At 56.8% G+C, this 15889-nt stretch overlaps 1 non-coding gene across 1 annotated transcript; it reads left to right on the plus strand.

Moving 5' to 3' along the window:
* Nucleotides 2349-14057, plus strand: LOC102163206. The gene is made up of 5 exons (XR_002336781.1): nt 2349-2702; nt 3289-4473; nt 4613-4708; nt 12492-12572; nt 13778-14057. It is a non-coding gene; the product is annotated as an uncharacterized LOC102163206 (transcript).

The raw sequence follows: 15889 nt of genomic DNA on the forward strand, positions 1-15889 counted from the left end.
CTGTGGTCTAGGCTGGCAGTTTCAGCTCCAATTTGACCCCCTAGCCTGGGAACCTCCATATGCCTCGGCGTGGCCCTAAAAAGACCGGAAAAAAAAGTAACAGTAAAAAAACCCCTAAACAATCCAGTTGGAAGAGGGGTCAGACTGTCGTCCGCAGAATAATGGTCCCCAAAGACACCCGTACGCCCAGGCCTGTAATCTCCAGAATCTGGGAATATCATGGGTTTTACAGTCGAGGGTCATGAGGCTGCAGGTGGACTCAGGAGGCTAATAAACGGAATTTGGGAATTTGGGATGGGAGTGCAACTGAATTGCCGCCCTCGGTCCATATTAGGGTTCCCCAAGAGGCAGAGCCACAGGCAGGGGAGAGCGAGTGAGAGGTTATTTTCAGGGAACCGGCTCACACGGCGGGGGGCAGGGGTGGCAAGTCCCAAATCTGCAGCACTGACGGCAGGCTGGAGCCCGCGGAAGAGCCGAGGCCGCGTGCCCCCCGGCTCCCCCCCCCGCCCCCACACAGACCCTGGGCACGACCCCCACAGGCAGGACCCAGCGGGCTTCCGGCCGTGATGTCACAGACCCTGGACGTTCCAGTGTCCTGGAGACCAGGGAGAAGCCCAGGGGCCTTCTCCTTCGGCCGGAGGAACATGGCAGCCACACAGCAGCCACCCTCTTGGTCCTGCTGCTCTGCTGCTGGCGGGGAGCGGACCTCAGCCACTGAACATGACCACAGGTCAGTCCCGGGGACGCTGTGGCCGGGAGAAAACGGGCGCCCCCCTGGGCTGAGACGGGGCCCCCGGCCTTCCCCAGGGTCTCTCCCCTTCGTTTCTCCCCCATTTATTCCCGGGGAATGGAGCAAGTGTGAAGACCTTTTCAGATCCAGGACTCCATGGGGAGTGGCATGCTTTAAACGTTTAATTTTTAATTATGGAAAAGTTCTAACTTCCAGGGAACAGTGAAAAGAAATTCCATCGCCCGGTTTCAATCATACATGTTTTGCCACCTCGTTTTCTACACACACACACACACAATCTCACACACACATACACTACACAGGCACACACAATCACATATGCACACACACCTGGGTTTTTTGGGAGTATTTTAGCATCGTCCAAGATATCCTATCATTTCACATAAACGCTGTCTTGCTAAGATAAGGGCATTTTTCTTCGACATATCTACTGCGTCCTTAAAACACTAACAAAATCAACACAGAGCCCGTGCAGGGCTAACACCGGCCCAGGCTCAGCTCGCCCCAGCCCCTCCAGGCCGTCAGCCCAGCCTCAGACCGTCCGTAACTGGTGGCCAGGTCCAGGGGACTGATCAGCAGCCCAGGGCCCCCTGAGGAAGAGGTCACTGTCCTGTTTCCCCAGACCAAGCAGAGCACAGGCGCAGAACTCAGCGCGAGCCTGTCCTGGTGGCCAGGAAGCGCACTGTGCAAATTCCAAGAAAGACCCGTCGGTTCTCACGACGCGGACGAGGGGCCGGTGGGAAACTGAGTCGGGAAGAGGCGACCACAGGCGAAGCCCGGCGCAGCAGCTACACTAGACGACGCGCTTCAGAAACCGGGCGGATGTCACAAAACAGATCAGCAAACATAAATATTTTTCTGCACACGCTCCCCGGCGGGCTCCTGCACAATGCCTCCATCATAATTAGGGACAGACACAAATGAAGGGAATATTTTTAACAAAGTGCTTGCGCCAGCAGCTGTATCCATTCGTAATGACTCATTAATGTCGCCTCCGAAGAGAACGGTACTTTTGTTTGCTGCGTTTACGAAGGTCAGCACACTGGGAGGCGACTGTCATCACAGCGCAGACCTTCTGGCGCAGCTTCCCCGCATTGTTCTAAGCCCCGCGCCGCAGATGAGGCGATTGGTATGCAGATTGTCCATCATTAAAACCATTTGAAAATCAGCGCCGTCATTGGTTTAGTGCTGGAACTTGAGCGTCTGCAGACGCCACCTGAATGCTCTGCCTGCGGCGAGGGGAAGGTGGCCCTGCCCGCAGGTCACAGGGTGGCTGTCCGCTCTCTGGTCGGCCTGCTGCTCCCAGGGGCTTCAGGAAGGGACTGACCTTGACCCAGAGAGGAGGAGATGGACTCGGACACCCAGCCCAAAGAGTGGGAGGAGCCCTGAGGGGTGCTGCCTGGGTGGGGGACCAGCGCTCAGAGGCCCCCCACGCCGCCGGCCCAGGCGCACGGCCGGCGCACGTCTGCGAGGCCAGGAAGGTTTGAGGCCGGGGTCAGGGATCCGCGGAGGACGGACGTCTGGCGGCTGGCTCGCCACCCCCTCTCCCGGGGACTCGGACCGCCCGGCACCGCTCTGCTGGTGGAGAGGAGCCAGCGGGCGGCCCGACTGGGTGCCCCCGGTCCACTCACTCGCTCTCCGAGCACGTGCGGGGACCCAGCGGTCCTGGGAGACGCGCGCTTCCTACCCTCCCCGCGGGGCGGCGCCAGTGAGCAAGGCCAGGAGCGCGGGGTCACTCCGTCCTCCCCTTCCCGCCTCTCTGCACATGAGCCCCGAGTCCCCGGGGCCCCTGGAGCAGGCGGGTGGACCCCCCGACCGAGTCCGCTTAGAGAAGTCGGTGCGAGTTCAACGAACACGGTTGAACTATCAGGGTCTTTATCCCCGCCCGCAGGTCAAACCACTGACCTGAGAACCGGTTCGAAAGACCACGAGGACATACCTGGAGTATTTGGTAAGGAGCCTCCTCTTCCAAAGCTCTGGTCCGGATCCGCAAGGGGCGTGGGTGACGCCCAGGGGACCTGGCTCGAGTCACACAAGGGGCGAGAAGGGGTTTGCTTTGCGGCTGGAATCACGCGCCCAGGGCCCGCGCATGCGTGACTGAGCGGACTCAGCCCCTTAGCGCGGCCGCGCGTGGGGTCAGAGGGCGTGAGGCCGAAAGGCTGCCGCGCGGGGGAGCCAGCAGGAAGGGTCCCGGTGCCTGCGGCTCGGGGACAGCTGGGGGCCGTCGGGGGGGGGGGAGCCCAGAGAGGGGACGGGAGGCAGCGGAAGGGGAGTTGTGACCTGCCCGGGGCCAGGCTCCAGGTCCTGTCTCTGGGGACAGTGCTGGCTGTGCCAGGAGCTGATGAGCTCAGGCCTCAGAAACTAGTGGGGAGGCAGCGGTCGCCCCTCCCCAGACCAGGGTCTTTAGAAACCAAGTCCCATCTCCACGGAGTTCCGGGAGCCCCTGTTTCCATCCTGCATCCACTGGGGGCCTAAGGGGAGCAGCGGGGCTGGGTCCTGCAGGGCTGCTTTAACTGTGCTGTGTGCTTTTTCCCAAGATGAAATCCTAGTCCAAGAGATTCTGGAACCCAATAAATCGACGTCTAAAATGCCAACGGCAGGAACAACGCTATCAACAAGAATATTCAAGGAAAAAAGCAAGTACACATTTTTTTGTTTAGTGCGTGTCCGTGTGTAAGGAGCATGCCTTTTACTTTTTATTATGTACTTATTTATTTTGATCTGGACAATTTACCTTTTTTTAATTAAAGTGTAATTGGTTTAAAGAAATCAAAGTATACGCTTGGAAAGCCTTCATCGCACGTGTCCCCGGAGTCTGCGCGTATGCGCACATGCCTGTCCCGGCAGCTTTCTCGGAGGCCAGCTCTCCTGGGACAGCGGCAGGGATGCGGGAAGGAAACGGCATTCCAGAGGTTTCTGTGCTCTCCGGAGACTCGGGGAGTCAAACCTGGAGATGCAGAGCCAAGCTCCCTGGATTCCGTGGGGTCTCTGGGTGCAGGTGCAGGAGACGGGGATGCAGGGGTCGGGGTTTAGCCTCCGCAGGCCCGGGGCCCCCAGAGACGGGTGCATCCAGCTGCCCAGTCTGTCTGGTGCTCACCCAAGCCTTCGGAGGGCCCCCCGTGACCGCCACCCCATCTGACGGGGTGCATGAAGGTCTGAAGAGGCCGGCCCCAGGCCACAGAGCTGGCGGCCACCACAGCGAGCTTTCCCGGGGCAGCCCCCTGTGGCCCAAAGATACACAGATACTGCAACAGCCCCTGAGACGCAGGACAGGACTGTCCGTGGGCCTCGATAGGGCGAGAGCCGCGGGTGGGCGTCTCCAGGCAGCGCCTGAGCCTGCGTTCAGCAGCGGGGAAGGTCCGCATTTTCTCCACGTTTTGCATCCAGATGTAAATTCCAGTTCTTAGGATGAGCTCGAGCAACGTCTGGCGAGGCCCAGGCAGCGGGGTTCGAGGAGGTCAGGGGTCTGTTCAGACGCCGCAGCACGTGTTCCGGAGCCGCTGAGACGCGTTGGCGGCCAGCCTAGTGCGTTAGCCACGGCGGGGGTGGATCACAGTGTCCCTGAGCTGTCCGCTTATGGTCCCTCGTCTCTTCCGTGCTCTTCCTCAAAGAAGCCAGCCTCGAGGAGGAGGACGCCCCGTCGGCTGCTTCCGAGGGTCACCGTGTGCTCTCGGCGGTTCTCCCCGTCTCTCTCGGCCCTGAGGACAAGATGGTCAACAACGGTAAATGCAGCCAGGCCGGCGCCCGCCCGAGGTCCAAGCTGGCGGGAGGACAAGCAGGGGACGCCTCCCTCTGGGGGGGGGGGCCGCAGGTGACAGGTGACAGCACGGCCTGAGAGCTTTTCCGTGTCCTTCTTCACAGAACCCAGTACTGACGACACCTACCAAGTCGGCGAGCCCGAGGGCTCCCCGGAGCCACAGTACCCCCCCGGCGTGGGAGACGTACTTCAGAATAACGGTAAATGCAAAACCCGGGGCCCGGGCCTGCTTTCTGCACGCGGGGCCGTCAGTGTGGGCGTCTGAGCCGGCCGGGCACTGCACCTGGCCACCCGGGCACCGGCTCGCTTTCAATTGCATTTTCCCATTCTGTGCACGTTTGGACATCTCAGGTTTTAAGGGGCAATTTTTTCATCATTTAAAAATCTTTTCTTTCATCCTCTCCCCCCAGTCTTTTTCAAGGCTGATTTTGAAACTATAATTGAGAACATACAGCGCGGACTCAGCATCATGGGACCTGTAACACAGTGACTGGCTTTTCTTCTCCCGGTTTTATGGGGATGTAAGGGGCACCCAGCTCTGTGTCAGGTTGAGGTACAGCAACACGATGGCTCCGACTGTGTCATGCAGGACCACCACCCTAAGTTCAGGGACCATCCGTCGGCTCACTCAGACACAAAGTTAAAGAAACAGAAACGAATCGTTTCCCTGTGACGGCAGCTCTCAGGATGTATCCCCTGAACCGCCTCCTAAATAATGTTCAGCAGGGTTGGTGAGCCTCACCGCGTCGCCTGGCACGGGTGTCTCCCACGGCCCCAAGTGTGCGCCGTGCGCACCCCCTCCTCGAGAGTCCCTCTCCTCCCGAGCCCCGGCACCCCAGATCTGATCTCTTGGCCTAGAAGTGTGTTCATTTGTTTTTGAAGATAATGGACCGACAACACTGAGTGAGTGCCTGTTCCTGATTTGTGGTGAATCAATACTTCTGTGTATTTCAAACCGATTCACCTGCATGTCTTGTTCCAATATGTCACCCCCCAAAAATATGACACAGTTATTGATACATTCCCTACTCGGGACATTTCTTACCTATTAGTTGTTTATAACTAAAAGTTTGTACGTCTATGTCTTCCCCACCGATTTCTTTTTTCTTGTTAAAATGTAGCTGATTTGAACATGTTAGTTTCAGATGCACAGCAGAAGGCCTAAGTTATATAGAGATGTATATATATAAACACATACACACATTTGTATACATGTGTATACATTTTTTTTCAGATTCTTTTCCATTACAGGTTATTACACCATCTTGGGTCTCCCCTGTGCTGTGCAGTAGGTCCTTGCTGTTTATGTGTTTTATATACAGTGGTGTGTGTGTCTATTAACCCCAAAGTCCTAATTTATCCCTCCGCCCCCTCCTGCCCCTTTTGGGACCATAAGTTTGTTTTCTATGTCTGTGAATCTGTTTCTGTTTTGTCAATGTATCATTTTGTCACATTCCACATAAAAGTGGTATCATATGACACTGGTCTTCCTCTAACGTAGCACGATCATCTCTAGGTCCATCCACGCTGCCGCAAACGACATAATTTTGTTCTTTTGTGACGCTGAGCAACACTCCATTGTGTGTATGCACCACATCTTAATCCATTAATCTGCTGACGGACATTTGGGTTGCTTCCATGTCTTGGCTATTAGAACTAGTGCTGCACTGAACAGTGGGGTGCGTGTATCTTTTCTTTTGTTTTTAATTAAATGAATTGACCACATCTGCAGTTGTATAATGATCATAACAATCCCATTCCACAGGATTTCCGTCCCACAGCCCAAGCACATCCCCCACCCTGCATGTATCTCTCCAAAGTAAAGTTTCCTCCGGACGTGTGCCCAGGAATAGGATTTGCTGGATCACCGGGTAGTTTCCATGTAGTTTTGTACGGACGCTCCATGCTGTTTCCCATGGTGGTGTACCAATGTATACTCCTCCCTAGGACCCTTTTCTTCTTACTCTCTCCAGAATTTACTTTTTTCAGACTTTTTGATGATGGCCATTCTGACCAATGTGAGGTGATACCTCATTGTAGGTTTCTGTTTTTGTTTTTAGGGCTGCACCTGCAGCACGTGGAGGTTCCCAAGCTAGGGGCTGAATCGGAGCTATCGCCGCCAGCCTACACCACAGTTCCCAGCAACACCAGATCCTTAACCCACTGAGCAAGGCCAGGGATCGAACCTGCATCATCATGGTTACTAGTCAGTTTTGTTTCCACTGAGCCATGAGGGGAACTCCTGTCATTGTAGTTTTGCTTCGCATTTCTCTAATAATTAGTGACATGGAGCATCTTTCCATGTGCCTGTTGACCATCTGTATGTCTTAGGAGAAGTGTCTATTTAGGTCTCTGGCTCATTTTTTTGACTGGTTTTTCTCTCTCTCTCTCTCTTTTTTTTAATATTGAGCTGTATGAGCTGTTTGTATATTTTGGAGATTAATCCCTTGTCGGTCACATTGTTTGCAAATATTTTATCCGTTCTGTAGGTTGTTTTCTTGTTTTTTGTATGGCTTCCTTCACTATGCAAGAGCTTTTATGTTTAATTAGGTCGCAATTGTTTATTTTTGCTTTTGTTTCCATTAGTCAAAATATTTCTGCGATTTATGTGGAAGAGTGGTCCGCCTCCTCCTCTCGGAGTTTTATACAGTCCAGTCTTCCATGTAGGTCTTTAATCCATTTCGAGTGTATTCTTGTGTGTGGTATTAGTGTTCTAATTGCATTCTTTTACACGTAGCTGTCCAGTTTTCCCAGCACCATTTGTTGAAGACACTGTCTTTTCTCCATAATATGTTCCTGATTCCTTTGTCGTAGATAAATTGACCATAAGTGTGTGGGTTTATTTCTGGGCTCTCCATTCTGTTCCATTGATGCATGTTTGTTTTTGTGCCAATGCCACACTGTTTTGATCACTGTAGCTTTGTAGTGTTGTCTAACGTCTAGGAGTCTGGGAACAAAGGCCTCCAGCTTTGTTCTTTTTCCTCCGAATTACTTTGGTGACTCTGGGTCTTCTGTGGTTCCATATAAATTTTAGGATTATTTGTTCTAATTCTGTGGAAAAATGCCAAGGGTGATTTGATAGGGATCAAGTCAAATCTATAGATTGCTGTGGGTAGTATGGCCATTTTAACTGTTAATTCTTCCAACCTAAGGGCATGGAAAGTCACTCTGTTTCTCTGAATCCTCTTCAGTCTCCTTTATCCATGTTTCAGAGTGCTCAGTGGGCAAGTCTCTCACCTTCTCTCCTTAATTTTAATCATTTAATCATATTTTTAATCATTAAAATCATTTAAAACTTGACTTTTAAGTATACAGCTTTCTAAGGAGTATTGAGGGGGGAAAAAAAAGCATGAGTTAAGCCTGTGTACTTTCTTTTCTTTTTTTTTTTTTTTTTGTCTTTATGTCTTTTTTCTAGGGCCACGCCTGTCGTATATGGAGGTTTCCAGGCTAGGGGCTCAGTCGGAGCTGTAGCTGCCAGCCTACACCAGAGCCACAGCAACACGGGATCTGAGCCACATCGGCAACTTTCACCACAGCTCACGGCAACACCGGATCCTCAACCCACTGAGTGAGGCCAGGAACCGAACCCACAACCTCGTGGTTCCTAGTTGGATTCGTTAACCACTGCACCACAGCGGGAACGCCAAGCCTGTGTACTTCATTGACATAACTGGGAAAGCCTTAGAGCTTCACACTGATAGACTTTTGTTTTAAAACAAACTGATAAATGTGGGGTAAATCTGAACAAGAATTCCTGAGTGGGCGTTCCCTTGCCAGCCTAGAGATTAAGAATTTAGTGTCGTCACTGCTATGGCGCGGGATCTATCCCTGGCCTGGGAACTTCTGCATGCTGCAGGTGCAGGAAAAAAGATTCCTGAAGAGAACAATAACTGAAGCACTTGCTACCTCACTGCAACTGTGCAGTAGGCTGTCCCCAACCTCAGACGGGCATCTGCACAGCGTCCAGATCGTCCAGGAGGCATGTGTGCGTCTGTGTGACGAGGGGCTGGAGAAAGTGCTGCCCCAGCTCCACCACCACCACGTCAATATTCGCTCCGTCCTTTTCACTTCGCAAGTGCCATGCTTCCTGCTTCCACCAGGCGTTGACATGCTCCCCGTTGGCTCTGCAGCCACCCATTTTGGACTTTGCAGGACCTCTGGGACGATGGGTATCAGAGCCAGAAGAGCTGGGTGACCCGCGGGACCCGCTAGTTTGCAGAGGACAGACTGGCAGGGGGGCCGCACGGCTGGAGAGGAGCTCCTCATACCCCCTTGGAGGCTCAGCCCTTTGCATCAAAAGGAAATGGCATCGTGAAGCCCACCCCCTCCCAGGGTCTGCACCTGGACCAAGGGCCTGGGGGGGGATGGGCAGCAGTGCCCGCGGTTCCCACCCGGCTGCCCCTCATTGCCCCCTGCAGACAGAGTCAGAACTTTCCATTTTTAGAAAAGATGAAACGGAAGTGAGAAGGCGGCTCCCAGCCTATCTGGGTTCCTGAAGGGGACGGGGGTGAGGCAGGGCTGCTGGGGGCTTGGTTTCCTGAGGGAAAGCGCCATCTGTGCTTTGTTTCAGCATCTGCCTCATGGGTGGCTTGGAGGACCCCGTAGGATGTGGCCTCCTGAGGACACTGAGTCCTCCAAGCCCCCAGGTGCTCTGGCAGGACAGGTGTGTGTTGTTCTGAATGCACGGCTGGACCAACATGTCCAGCTGGAAGGAAACGTGGAGCCTGGAGCTCACCTGAGCAGAGGCCTGAGCTCACCCAGCAGAGGACTGGCCTCGGCGGGCATGCGCTCATCAGAGGAGAAAAGGCAAAGTCCACGATGGTCAAGCTGCACAAGCAGCTCCAATGCTGCTGGACGGAGCTGCTGCTGTCCCTAAGGTGCAGCTTCCAGGGTCCACACGGGAAGCCCGCCGACAGCTCGCCCAGGACACTCACTGTCTTGTGGGGTCAGGCGGGGAAACTGTGCCAGAAGAGGATGCTGTGGCCACGGGGCACTGGCCTGGAAGACGGCAGGAGAGAAGGTAAGGGAACGTTCCCTGGGGTCACTGAAGGCAACAGGCAAGGACGACCTGCGGCTGAAGCAGAGGAAGATCGGGCGAGATCTGGCTCCAGCTGCGGGGAGCCTCTCCCTGCTGGGGGCTGGGACACGGCTGGTCCCCTCCGCCTGGCCTGGCCGCTGACACCCTTCCACAGAACGGGGGGCAAGCCAGGGGTCTTCCAGCTGCAGAAAGGGTTGACTGGGTTGGTATCAGCCTGTGAAAGAACAGGGAGCCGAGGAACAGAATGAGTGAAGGCACGTGCTGGCGAAGCTCGTTTAGAGAGAGCAAGCTGAGGAGTGCGAAAGGCACTGCTTCGGGGGACACTTCTGGTGACACTGCCCTGAGGCTGAGGTCTGGGCCCAGGCGTCTGTGGCTCCGCAGGTGCCACGGGCAGTCGTGGGTCTCCTCGCCACACCGGTCTGGAGGGGACCCCTTGCTCAGGCACCAGTGCTGGAGGGAGCAGCTGGCGTTTCAGCATCCGCCCCTACGCCTCGAGTCCACCTGCGTCCGTTCCAGGCGGGGCCAGAGTGAAGGTCCACAGCCCCGACGACCCACCTCTCAGCTCTGCAGGCTGGGGCCTTAATCCACACCCTCCCCGCCGCTTCTGGCAGTTTCCCACCGTCTTGGGCGTTCTCCAATCTCCGCCCCCAGGAGGTCACCTGGCCTCCTCCCGTCTGCGTCTGCGTCTGCACCTTCCCTTCCCTGTCCAGGGCCACCCCCTCCAGTGTGACCTCATGCTAAATAAGGTCGTGCTCGCCACCGGCACAGGAAGCCCAAGTTCACGGGCTCTGGCTCTGGCCCCCTGGGAGCTGCGCATGAGTGTGGACGGCACCCTTCTGAAGAGTGATGACTGACTCTCTCTGCGACAGGGACAGAGGAAGCTAACCCCACCGCAGGGCTGCGCTCCTGCCGGCACCGGCGTGTTTCCGTTGCCCCACCGACCCCACAGCAGTCCTCCTCTTCTGAGGCCAACAGGCCGAGGAACCCCCGTGAGGCCTGGGGCGAGTTTCCCAGAGGCCCCTGGGGCGGCGAGGGCCACCCCTGGGGACCAGCTCTGGGGACCAGCTGTGACGGCCTCCAGCCTCCCACTGCCGCCCCTCCTGCCTCTGGCTTGGCGGGCCCTGCCTGCGCTGTTAACGTGCTGCAGACGCGCCATGAGCAGAGCGAGGTGGCTGTGCCTCTCTAGCGTGTGTTCACCGTGGAACAGGAGACCGTCCCGAAGCCAGATGCCCGCCTGCCTGCTGTGACGCGGAGGGGCCGCAAGCCTGGCCCCTGCCGAGACCGGCCCCCTTGGAACAGGCAGGACCATCCCCGGACCTCGTGGGTAGATTGATCTAGAATTTCCTCTTGTTGCCAAAGATAGAAGCACGTCCCGGCAGCTCCCCAGGGCCGTCGGCACCAACCATCTGCTCCCGCAGAGACACACCGCGCCCGGGCGCTCTGCACTGATGCACACCCCAAAGGAACCCCGTTCCCCCACCACCTATGACCCCAAGGCTGGCAGTGACACGTCTAAACTCAGGAGAAGTCAAGCCTGTGTTTTTTGTGGACAAGTCGCTTATGTCTGGGGACCTGGGAACCTCAAAATTGGACAGGATGGGTCATTGTCACGCCTCCCAGGGGACGTATCGGGCTGAGCCACTAGATGGCCCTGTTTGTGCAGATCCAAAGTGGCCCCCACATCCGTGGTTTCATTGGTCCAGACCGTCCCTGGATCGCCTTCAGGGCCCTGGCCCCAGGGACGCTCCCCCGACCCTGGGGCCCCCACAGGAGGCAGCCCCCTCCCCCTCTACTGAGCAAACACTGCCCCCCCCCCGCTCCCGCTCCTGTCACCACAGGCAGAGCCCTCCCTGCTCAAGGGCCTCCCAGCTCCTCCCCAGTGGACACGAGGCCCCAGCTCACAGGTCTGTTCCTTTGTTGCACAAGCAGAGCCACCCCGCGGATTCCGGACCGGTTGTCCAGGGTTACACCGAGCCCCGCCACTGACGCACGGCTCAGAACCTAAAGCCCAGCCCCATAACCTCGTCCTTAGGAGCCAGGGGCCACGCGCCCCTAGAGCAGGGCTCCCAGGACGGACCTCCAGCGTGGAGTCCGGGCCCCGTATGACGGACCCTCTCAGACACCCAGCCTCCTGCTTCCAGGCCTGGAGCAGCTTCCTCACCATGAAGGGGGGTGGCCCTGCTGCCCGCACAAAGCGTCCTCCTCTCACACCTGATGGTTGCAGCCTAAGAGGAACTTGGCTTCTTAGCAGCACCTGTCACGGTCCGGCCAGCCCCCAACATCTCCCTCTGCTGAAGAGGTGTGGAGACGGCAGCTTCCGAGGGCCGTGGGGACAGGGAGACCGTGCAGGGTGGAGACTGAGAGCCGGGCCGCTCCTGGCTCTGCATCCTGCTCACTGTGCAACCCTAGTCCAGCGGCCTCGCTCTCTGAGCCTGGGTTCCATCCTCTGAAAGCTGGGGCTGCAGTACCTTAAGCTGCGGGACACTGTGAGGATGCAGCGGTGGCTACTTAAAGAACCCGGGGAGGCAGAGGTGCTCGTGGGAAATGCCAGGCACTGTCACAAACCGCTTGGTGTTTGTTAAGGTACAGTTTATGCACAGCGAAAGTCATCTCTCAGCGTGCACTTGTGCAAGGTTTGACACGCATGGGGCCATGTCCCTGTTGCCTCGAACAAGACACCGAACCGCTCCGTCCTCCACCCTTCATCCCACAAGCCGCCTCCCCGGGGGCGGTGCCCTCCGACAGAGGAGGCGTGCAACGCAGGTCTCGGCCCGCACGTGCTCTGGGCCCTGGGCTCCTGGAAGGAAGGCTGTTTGGACGGCCTCTGGGCCGTGGTCATGTGCCTGTGAAATGCCACTTTTCTAAAGTTGGAAGGAAAAGCGACTGGAAGCTCGCCTCAGCTGTTCACCCAAAGCTTGATCCGTATGCTTGCTTTCTCCCCCAAGGAAAGAAGAAATCGAAAAATGATCAGCACGAGAAACAATCAGTTCTGGACAGGATCCTGCAAAATACTGAAAAATCTCCAGGTAAACGGCAGCAATACTGTGGCTTAACAACATAGCAGCTCGTGGTGCTGGGCTGTCCCCCTGGTTGAAGGGAGCCGAGCATCCAGTCCAGGCACACACGTGTCCCGTGAGTGGCTCTGCAAGAGCAGGTGCCTGGGTCCCCATGGACCAGCCTCAAGCCAGGAGGCCCCGGCCCCCAGGTCCACATTCCAGGCCTAACTCCCTCCCCAGGAGCAGCTGGGACATGAGTCCTTGTCACACACGCACGTCACCACCCTGTGACCAGGCCTTCTCTGCAGGCCCCCCAGGCCCCCGGGGCCTCCCTGACTCACCCTTACTGCTGAGGTAGGTGCACAGGGCCCCGTGGCTTCTGCCCCTGCCCCACCCTTGTTCCTGGAGCTTTCCAGAACCACCCCTCCAGGCCGGCCCACCCGCCCTAGCCTCTCCCAGGCAGAAGCAGCACCAGGCGACCCTCCGGCATCTTCCTCGCACTCCTGTCACCTTCGTTCAGCTCGTCTGTTTGCTGAGCACCTGCACCAGGCTCACGCAGGCCTACGTTCTTAGGCCTCATCCCCACAACGCGAAGCCCACGGCCCAGGGGTGCTCAGCTGGGCTGCAAGTCCCAGCCTAAGGGGACTTCTGGGTTCTGGCTCTTCTGTCGCCTGCTCCTCCAAGCCCCTGTCCTCCCCAAATCAGCAAGACCGCCCTCTGGTCCTGGGTTTACCCACGAGGGGGTCCCAGGCTGGGCGTGGCGACCCCCCCCAGGGGTTCAGGTGTTGTCCAGCACAGGCCAGAAGCCACTGCAGTGGGGCCTCCCGGCCTCGGACTATGGGACCAGAGCCCGTCCTGGGGCCCTTGCCCCACTGCAGCCGAGACCCTGCTCCCCAAAGCCCCCGGGTCCCTCTCCTCCCCACTCCCCACCAGCCCCCCTGAACCCACACCCTGCTGTCCCTCCATGGGAACACACCGGGCAGCCCTGACCGCTGGGGCTCTGACCTGCATCTGTGACATCCTCTGAGCTTGACCAGGGTGATGTCCCCCCTTGGGCTCTGCCCCCACCCTGGACTCGCTTCCCTCCCACCTCTGTCCAGGCTCACAGCCCTCAAGGGCTGCCCGCAGACCAGGGCGCACAGAGGGGCGGCTGGGACTCCCGGGAGGCTCCGAAATGCGGGCTCGGGAGTGCGTGGAGCTCTGAGGGCTTCTCAAGAAAATCTCTCTTCCAACAGGAAACTCCGTCCAGTAAATGGAGGAGAGCGAGGCCCAGAGGAGGCGTGGAGAGCAGCCCGTGAGGCCGCTGGCTCCGAGGAGCCGCCACACAGGACGCACGGACTGCGTGACAACAGCCCCGTCCTCAGTAATAAAGAGCCTATGTGCACACACGTGTTGTTGGCCACCCCACACGCAGAAAGCTGCTCTCTTCCTGTCAACTCAAGTAGTTTGTTCGTTCGTCTTTCTAGGGCCTCATCCGCAGCATATGGAGGTTCCCAGGCTAGGGGTCCAATCGGAGCCATAACCACCAGCCTGCGCCAGAGCCACAGCCACGTAGGATCCGAGCCACGTCTGCGACCCACACCACAGCTCACGGCCACGCCAGCTCCTTAGCCCACTGAGCGAGGCCAGGGATCAGGCCCGCATCCTAATGGGTACCCGTTAGCCAGGGAGCCACAATGGAAGCTCCCAAGTTTGTTTACTTAAACGTCAAGCTAGAGGGTATGTGGTTTCTTCGTTTTTGTAAAGAAACAAGAAACAAAATCTTATCGGGTCTGAAAAGAAGAGCAAAACATTCCTCTTTTCAAACAGGGTGAGGTTTAAGGAAACGAGCTCGGGGCCTCGGAGAACTCTCTGCACGGAGCTCTCTCCACCGTGCTCTCTCCTGAAAGCCGGCCCTCGCTGCCTGCCTCTTCCTTCAGCAGCAGTGTGCACACACACGTGCGGCGTGCACACACACGCATGCACACACAGGACGCCACTGAGCTGTCACGCTGGGTGTCTGCGGGAGGTGACGCTGTGTTCCAAGCGGCGTATCTGACCTGCAGCATTTTCTCGGGGGAGCAGAGCTCGGGGCAGCTTCTCTTTCCCAAACCGACCCTGACTGCGCACAGCCACACCCCTGCCCGACCCGAGAGGTGAGCAGCCTGGAAAGAGATACTCAGGTTCCCAGGCGAGACTGTCCCATTTCTCAAGAGCGGCCGGCCGGGGAAGGTCGTGATCTTGCCTGAGAAACACGTCCTGTCCCGAGGCACCGACGTGGCGGTGGCTGGAGTTGGCTCTGAAACAGCCCTTCTCGGGGCGGCTGCAGAGTGAGTCGGGCGGAAGCCTCTCCTTTATACCTGCCCACCGGGCGCTCTTCTCACAACAGACAAAAGCCCAGCCTCTCTCCCTGACGTCGTCAAGTCGACCGGAGAGCAGGACGGGGTTGGAATCCGAGAAGGAGGCCCTTGATCCACCCTCGAGATCGCAGCTGAGGCAGAGAGGGGCCTGTGGCTCACTGCCACCAGGCGAGCCGGAGACCGAGCAGGAGCAGAGCTCTCGTCTCCAGCCCCTCCTTCTTCGAGGACAGCAGCCCCCTCAATAAAGGTGTCAGTGCTGGGTTCTGTTTGGGGTCATGCAGTTTGAACTTCTTTCCAAGCTTGAATCTCAGGAGGTTTTCAGAGCACTCTGATTTGTGAATGGTTTCCACGCAGTCACCACAGAGCTGGGAAGGAGCTGTGGCACAGGTCACAGAGGTGGCTCAGATCCCAGTGGCCTGTGGCTGTGGCCGGCAGCTACAGCTCCCATTTCACCCCTAGCCTGGGAACCCCCATATGCTGCTGGTGCAGCACTAATAAATAAAAAACAAACTCCTTTTAGCATTTTAGTGTGGGTCTGAAAACATCGTCTTCACTCTTGCTGAATATTTTCCCTAAATAGACAATTCCAGGCTTGGAGTTTTCTTTGTGTCTTTAGGATGGGTTTCCAGTGTCTCGTGACTGCCATCGCCTCCATCAGGAAGTCTGCTGTCTCTGCGTCCTCGCTGCTCCTTTGACTGGAAGGCACCCCTCTTTTCCCTCTGGCACCTTAAAGAATTTCTTTTGCCTTTTGGTTCCAGGAGATTTATAGGGACGTGCCCAGGTGTATCTTCAATGCATTTATTATGCCTGGGGTTTATAGTGCTACTTGAATCTGTGGCTTGGTTTCTTTTGTAAGTTCTAGAAAACTCTAGGCTATCTCTGCAAATGTTAATTCTGCACCATTTTTTCATCTCTCTTCTTCAATGATATATTTTCTATCTTTTCACTGTGTCCCACGTCTACTTCCCTTTCTTTGTTTTCTTTGGCTTTTTTTTTCCAGGTGTTTTT

Source organism: Sus scrofa, chromosome 11 (assembly GCF_000003025.6).
Source record: "Sus scrofa isolate TJ Tabasco breed Duroc chromosome 11, Sscrofa11.1, whole genome shotgun sequence".
NCBI classification, from domain to species: Eukaryota; Metazoa; Chordata; class Mammalia; order Artiodactyla; family Suidae; genus Sus; species Sus scrofa.